The sequence below is a fragment of the Impatiens glandulifera genome, chromosome 1 (assembly GCF_907164915.1).
Source record: "Impatiens glandulifera chromosome 1, dImpGla2.1, whole genome shotgun sequence".
NCBI lineage: Eukaryota > Viridiplantae > Streptophyta > Magnoliopsida > Ericales > Balsaminaceae > Impatiens > Impatiens glandulifera.
The window spans coordinates 111,349,645-111,358,120 of NC_061862.1; the positions used below are offsets into that span (position 1 = coordinate 111,349,645).

General features: G+C 26.7%; 1 non-coding gene across 1 annotated transcript; it reads right to left on the bottom strand.

Annotated features, from left to right (window-relative positions):
• Positions 1 to 1,642: 1,642 nt before the first annotated feature.
• On the bottom strand, positions 1,643 to 1,716 carry TRNAF-GAA. Its single transcript has one exon. It is a non-coding gene; the product is annotated as a tRNA-Phe (tRNA).
• Positions 1,717 to 8,476: the final 6,760 nt, after the last annotated feature.

Genomic DNA, 8,476 nt, shown 5'->3' on the forward strand with positions numbered 1-8,476 from the left:
TTGCCGTCCCTAATAGTTTTAGAATATTAGCCACAACGATAGCATAATGTCGTGGATGGTATTATAGATTATTAGCCACGACATTATGCTATTGACGTGACTAATATTCTTTTTAAAAATGGCGGGGAGAGGGCGGGAAACCTGAATTTTAGCAACGACGTTCACATCGAAAACTGTCACTGATAATAATGGTGGGAGAGAGGCGGGAAAGTCATACTATTTGCGACGACACCGACAACGAAAGCCGTGACTGATATTTTTTATTAACCACGACGTAACTTCGCCGTGACTGATATTTTTTTATTAACCACGTCGGTTTAGTCGACGACGATAATATTATTTATTAACCACGGCATAACTTCTCCGTCGCCAATGTTAGTTGCTAAAACACTAATTCTACTGGTAGAGTGGAAGATTAAAGTGCAGTTTTGATTCTATATTCCTTGTCAAATCAGGAAATCAACAAAAGTCACGTCAAGAGTAATACGAAATCGGGAGATGAAGAACTAATCAAACCCTAACCATGATAACATTTTTTTGTAAACCTTAATATGATCAATGAATTTGATAGTAGGAGTGTTTGTGTTTAAATTTTCAACAAAAATATGTATTAAATTATTCTAAATTCAATTAATTCTCGTAACACTGTTCCTTCAAAGTTCAAACCTATTGGTTGATTTAGATATAAGTTAGATTAGTGCTTTTTATACTTATTTTCCAAAGAATAAATATACATCTGAATAATTAATTAGATTAAAAATAATTTTAATTTAATCGGTAATTTAGAGGACCGTTCCTTTTGGTCTTAGGCAAAAAAAAACCCATTTCTTTTATTTGTTGTATTTTATTTTATATTAAAAATATTAATAATTATTTATTATATAAAAAAAAAATTATTTTAATTAGTTAAATGTTATAATAGTTTATATGAAGTCCTTGGTTCAAATATTGGTAATATATTTGTTTCAAACTATTTATTTTTGTAGGGCCTTCTGTGAATTTAAAATTAAATTAATTATTTTAGAATCAAATTTAAGCAAATTTAAGATTAGTAGTATACAGTTATAAAATTCGGTTTGTCGGGTTAATGAATTATTCACATAATTTCTCCACCCCTCTTTATATTACAGAAAGGAAGGAAGATAGTACAAAACATTGCATTTCAAGATAAGAAAATGTTGAACAGTAAAGATGTTTTACATAATTAAGGCTTCACATTCTCACATTCTCAAAGTGTGCCTATTTTTTGTTTTTAGTTCGAATCTCAATATAAAAACAATTTATAAATGGTACTATTTTGTGAAAATTTAAATATCCATTGGATAAATTGAAATTGAAATTTAATGTTAATTTTACATTGAATAATTCAATTTATAATGTTTAAAAAAATTATGAAATTGTAATTAATTCCAACTTTTATGTTGAAAAATATATAATAAAATATGTTTTAATACATATTATTTATATTATTAAAATATTAATTTGACCCAACTTATTATAACAAGTCAAATCGTAAGAGTATTGTCCCAGATTGATTCTCATTAAGATAAAAATGTTAACATTCTAAATTCTTTCTTTCACTTTTTTTTATTCTATTCTAAATCCGGCGCGCGTAGGCTACGTGTCCTTTGGACCCTTCGTCCGCTTAGAAGTGGATTCGAACCACTGACACAAGGATTTTCAGTCCTTTGCTCTAACCAGCTGAGCTACCTGAACCACTTTCCTAAAGGCCGTTAGCACCTTTTTTAGTACTCCTTGAGCTAATCCCTCATTGTTTTCGCGCATGTGGGGTTGGTTTCGGAGATATTCCTTTCAATGCTCAATAGGAATCTATCTTCCTCTTTTTAGGCAAGTCAAGGCTTGGTTAGAAAAACCTAAATCATTCGGGGCGTCAAGAGATTATCGATTCCATATATTAACTTTTTAAATTCAAAAAAAATATTGGTTTGACATTTAAACTTTTTAATTAAAAAATATATATATTGGTTTAAAATGTTAAATTAATATATATATATTATATAATAATAATAAAGAATATCTTTTCGAGGTAATTATATATATATATATATATTTTTGATAAATATGGTGTCAAGACACTTGAACCCACTTTGGATCACATCTAGACAAATAGAAGTAGGTCGACGAGGAATGACTCGAAATGCACGTCGTGGTGGAAAAATATAGGTACTTATATTTTCAGACAAACCAGTTACTAAGACCTGCAGAAACACGTATGGGTTCAAGGAAAGGATCCCGGATATTGGGTTAGTGTTGTAAACAGGGTCGAATACTTTATGAAATGGAAAATATAGCCAAAAAGGCTATTTCAATAGAGACGTCTAAAATATCTATACGAACTCAATTTATTGTCGGGATAAGGAGGTAAAAAAAAAAAAAAAATAGGACTTAGTTTATATTATATATATTTATAGATTATATTATATATATATATATTATATTATATATATATATTATTATATCAGTTCAGCATTTTAACATTCTAATTAAAAAAAGAAATTTATTAATTAAACATGTAATTGTGTTATAAATGATAAATTATAAGATATTTTGTTTAGAGAAATATAAAAAATATTTAAATTACAATTTTTAATTAAAAAGAGTAAATTGAAATTATAAAATTACATTTATTTAAATTCAATTAAAATTTTAATTTTAATTCAATTCTTAATCTAAATGGTCTACCTAACTAATTATCAGAATTACTCTCAATTCCAAGGTTATCAAATAACCCATCACTATAAATGAGATTAGGTCGTGATTAATAAGTTGGCTAACAAATTAATCCCAAGTGATTAGGGTAATGAGAACCATAAAGTATTTAGAAATAATTATATAAAGAAGAGATTGTTAAAAGAACGTAATGAATATTATTTTAATCTCTTCAAAGTTTATAATAAATTTAACACAATAAATAACACTGTTTAACTCAAGTAGAAAGAGTTACTTTTAAAAAACAAAAAATTATAAGTTCGATTCTAATTAAGTGAAGGTAAATAATGAGGTGAGATTATTTTAAAAAAAAATTAATTTATTTTAAAAATGTTCATTGACAGTGATTTAATGGATGTTTATTTATTTTTTTATTTTTTTGATAAAATTACTTAATAATAAAATAATTTATATATATATATATATATATATATTAATAAAAAAAATTATTTTAATACTTTTACTAAAGAATTGAATGTTTTGATTAATAATAAAGTAATTAAAATGAAATGATGTTATAGTTGATTTTTTTTTTAAATGAAGATTAAGTTCGGAGTTTTATTATAAGTTTATTTGAATAAGTATTGGATTATTTAAATTTGTATGGTAATAATTTCTATAAAGTTATTAATATATAATGATAATATATTTTTTTTATAAAAATATATATATATTTTAATTAATAAATTAAGTAATCTAATTAATCAAAAAATAAATAAATTAGTATTATGTCTTAAGAGACCAAAATGTTACGGGTTCGCTTTATGTTGATACGGGAGACCATAATTTTAGTGTCATTAAGTTCTCCTTAATTAAAACAAAAATAATAAAATAAATAAAATAAATTACTCTTATATCAATATCTTTTTAAAAATAATTTCAACCAAATTTAGTTTAAATATGGAGGCGGATTACTTATTCTCTTTCAATAAAGATCATAGTAACTCATCAGGTGTAAGGTACAAAACCTTCGATTCACAAGATCTCTCCCCATATACTTATTTTATTAAGATCATATAAAATATACAAGCGTATGAATAAGGATTTGTTCAAATTGAGCAATCTTATACACTATTTTCAACCATCTATATTAAAAACTAAGTTAAACTTTAATCACAAGTGACCAACTTAATATAAGTAACCTATTATTATGACCATCTCGTGGTTTTTAGAAGTATGTGTGACTAGAACACTCAAACTTGTATTTTCAACCATCTATATTAAAAATGAGAACATTAATTACAAGAGACCAACTTAATATAAATAACATGGTATTATGGCGATCTAGAACTATGGGTGACTAAACACTCAAACTTGTATTTTGACTAAACACTAAGACTTGTATTTTCAATCACCCATATTAAAGATTAAGACTTTAATCACAAGTGACCAACTTAATATAAGTAACCTAGTATTATGGCCATCTCATGGCTCTAGAACTACATGTGGCTAGATTTCGACGTCTCACTTGGCACGACACAGCCTAACTGTGTTGAGACTTTTATGCGGATAAAGAAACAATATTGTGTTTTAGTTTTTTTTTTTACTTTAACTGTTATAGGCTTAAGAAAGTTTAATATATTTAAATTTAATTTTTTAATTTTAAATATTTTGATTAATTTTTTAATATTTTTCAAATCAATCCTGACTCTGTTCTTGTCGAGATATCAAAATGACAGGTTCCTGTTCTCATTTCATATCATGACTTGTTGTAACATTGTTATGAGTGGAACTCAAATATGAATCTAACATGGTTACGGCAAGGTTGTGACTTATGAGTTTAAGGAAGATTTATATATAGATGAAGAATCATTTTGTCGGCCGTATTTGTTTATTAGGCTAAACACTGAAAAAAAAATTGAACACAGTTCTTAGAATTATAAGGTACCTAAAAAGTTTTCCGAAAAATACCTTATATGCACAAGTAAATACGACGAGTCCATCAATATGTTCACAGATGCCGATTGGGCCAGGGGACATTATTAACAAAAAAAAAAATTCACCTTCGAATATTGTTCATTTGTATGGGGAACCTCGACACATGAAGAAGCAAGAAATAATTTGTCGTCGTTCGGAGTAGTGCCGAAGCCGATTATCGTTCTCTTACGCTTAGAATTTGTGTAGGAAGTTGGATAGTCGCATCATTGAAGAATTATGATTGCCTCATAATGGACATATTCAAATGACATGTGACAGCCAAGCCGCAATAAGTATTGCAAAAAATCTGGTTCAACACTATAGAACAAAACAAATTGAAATTGATTGTCACTTCATTTCTTAGAACGTCAAGAAATGATCTATTTCACCCTTTTACATTTCTTCACGCAATATGTTATCAATTTTTTACGTCGAAGGTCGACAATTTGAAATTTTTTTCTGGGATCTCTCTTTTAAAAAAAGATGTTTTAGAAAAAGTCAAATGTGAGGGGAATTAATTTTAAGGTTTGACAAATTTAAGTTAAAAAACGAGGTTTTATAGACAAATTCATAACTTACCACCCGTCGAATTTGGAAGAGATTGAGAGTTTTTTAATGAGAATTATGTCAAGGCATACTTTAAAATTTTTCAATTTTAATTTCCTCATTACTAGAGAGTCACCACATAATTTATAAAATTAGAAAATTTAAGAGAAATGTGTTTGACGTTTGGTTACATGTAGGAACAAGTTTTTTAGATGCAATGTCCCACAACGCCCCTAGGGTCTCTACTAATTAACTTTGGACGTTTTTAAAATTAATTACGCTTTACATTGTTTTAAAATATTTTATATGCTAACCTAGGATCACATAAGCCACAAACATACATAAAATAAAATCAACAAAACCAAATAAAAAGCCTAACCTAAACAAGACACAAAATATGAAAAATGTGCACAAGGACTGTGGTTAACCTCTACGGTCCCAAAACTTGATTTTAAGCCGAGGTATGAACCCATCTCTATTGGAATTTGCACCCTCGGTTGGTCCTTAGGTGCAACTAGCGTCGGTCCCTAGTCAGCAACATTAGTCCTTGGTCCTCGGGTGCATCAAGATTCAATCATTGGTCCTCGGTGCTCGGTCCTTAGTCCTTGATCCTCGGTTCTTGGTCCTCGATGCTTGGTGCTCAGTGCTTGGTAATCAGTCCTTGGTACTCGGTGCTCGGTCCTCGGTTATCAGTCATCGGTTCTCGGTCATTGGTCCTCAGTCCTTGGGTACGTAAAACATCAGTCCTTGATCCTCTAGTACAGAAAACATCAGTCCTCGGTCCTTAGATGCGGAAAGCTTTGGTCATCGGTCATCGGTACTCGGTCCTCAGGTAAGGAAAATATTGGTCTTCGGTCATTGGTTAGAATTAGGTGCAGAAATGTGACCAACAATAGGTCCATTCTCTCGGTCCTAGGTTAACATCATGTGCAGAAATGTGACCAGTAATAGGTCCATCATCTCAGTCCGGGTCAACATTAGGTGTAGTTGTGGGTCCTAAGTGTCTCTATAACAGCAGACCTGCTATTCTTCCGGTTTTCAACATAATCCTAACTAACAATTTATTTGGTGATCCAAATGGGTCCCATTTAACATGAAACTTTTCAGAAACATTGTTAAAATAAAAAAAGAACATTTATATAAATTAAATCTTAGATCTAACCACATAAAATTAAAATCAAATAAAAAAAATATATTATATTTTTTTGTTAAATTTTTTAGGATTCTTAAAATCGCTAATTAATGATTTTAAAAAAGGTTTTAGATCAAAGGTCCTTGTTTAATTTTTGTTTTCTGTTTTTTTTTTTGTTTTTTATTTATTTATTTACATGTTATTGTTATTCTACATATTTACATAACAAAATGCAGAAAACTAAAACATAATCTAATAATGTATGCATACAATTACATTATATAATAGAAAAGACAAATGCAAAATAGAAGGAAAACAATAACTTACAACGTGGCCATTCTTGATTTCGAGAAAGGAAAACCTTAAATCCCAAACAACTCTTGTGACCAATTAAATAATTGGTGGTTGTTTGAGTATGTTTTAAAAATTAAAGGGGTGAATTTTTGGCAGCCTATGGACACTTAGGAAAATAAAATCTGAACTTTGTGCAAGTGCACAAGGGTGTATATATTTAGGGAACTCATGAGAAATCCTAAGGCCCAAGGCTCATGGTTGGAGGAAAACTTTTAGGTCTTTCCACCACCTTCTAGGCCTTGTTTTTTTTTTTTTTTAAATTTGTTCTTTAAGAGGCTGAGAATGTTCTAGATCTTTCCACCACCTCCACAACCTTCTTGAACTTGCACGGTTTCTCTCCATTTTGCCTACAAAAATGTTAAGCAAAATAACTAAAAATAACTAAAAGGAAAAAAATTATTATTCATTTTTAAAAGAAAATAATCTTATTTATTCATACTATAAAGGAATCAAAGACTAATTAATATTAAAAAATAAACTTTAATGGGAAAATACTAAGTTAAAAAATGATATACTTAGTGTAATACCCAAAAATATTTTATTTAATAAAACGTAATCTAATTAAACTAATTAATCAAAATAAAAAACTTAACAAAATAAATTTGTTAAATTCGTTAATATGAAAATAAAAACATTTTTATGTAAAAAATTTATTATTTTGATTTTATTTCTAATTAATTAAAACCCTTTACATAATAACTTATTCAATCTAAAGTTAAAATTTTAATAGTCATAAAAAAACATTTTCCTCTTTATAAAAATATATTTTATTATTTAAGGTGATATTAAATGATAAAACACCATAAATATATTAAGCATGACAAAATTCTTTTTCTATAACTTAGGTCAATTATCACCTTAACTTTATTAAAATCCGAAATTAAATTTTCTTGAAAATTCAATTATTTAAAAAATAGTTATTTTTTTAAAGGGCAAATTACCTGGGCGGCCCTCGAAATACCTCGATCGCTCACTTTTGGCCCTCAAATTAATTTTTGAAACAAATCACCCCTTCAACTTTTATAAAGGTCACTAATGGCCCTTCCGTCAACTTTTTAGTTAAGCATAACGGCTTAAACTTAAAATATTATTTTTTTTATATATTATCTTTAATCTTATATTTTATATTTATATATATAATTAATAAATCGTTTATATATAATATTATATATATTATCAAATTTTATATTTATATAATTATTAAATCTTTTATATAATATATATATTATTTATTTTAATCTATATTTATATAAAATAAAGTTTAAAATAATTTATATATAAATATATATATATATTATTTATATATATTATCTTTAATTAATTTATATAATATATATTTTTTAAAAAATAATTCTGGTGTTAAAAATAATTGAGTAATTAGAAAGTTATCATTACTTTTAACCTTTCAAATTATTTTTTTTAATATATATTCTATAAATTATATAAATTTATTTATTTATATATATATATATAATTAATTAATGATTAGAGATAATACATATAAGCGATTTAAAAATAATTATATGTATATAATTAATAATTAGAGATAATACATATAATTAATGATTAGAGATAATATATATAAAAATAATTCTAGTGTTAAAAATAATTGAATAATTAGAAGGTTATCATTACTTTTAACCTTTCAAATTAATAATTAATATTATATATAAGCGATTTAATAATTATATATATAAATATAAAAAATAAAATTAAAGATAATATATAAGAAAATATATTTTAAACTTAATCCGTTATGTTTAACCAAAAAGTTGACGGAAGGGCCATTGGTGACCT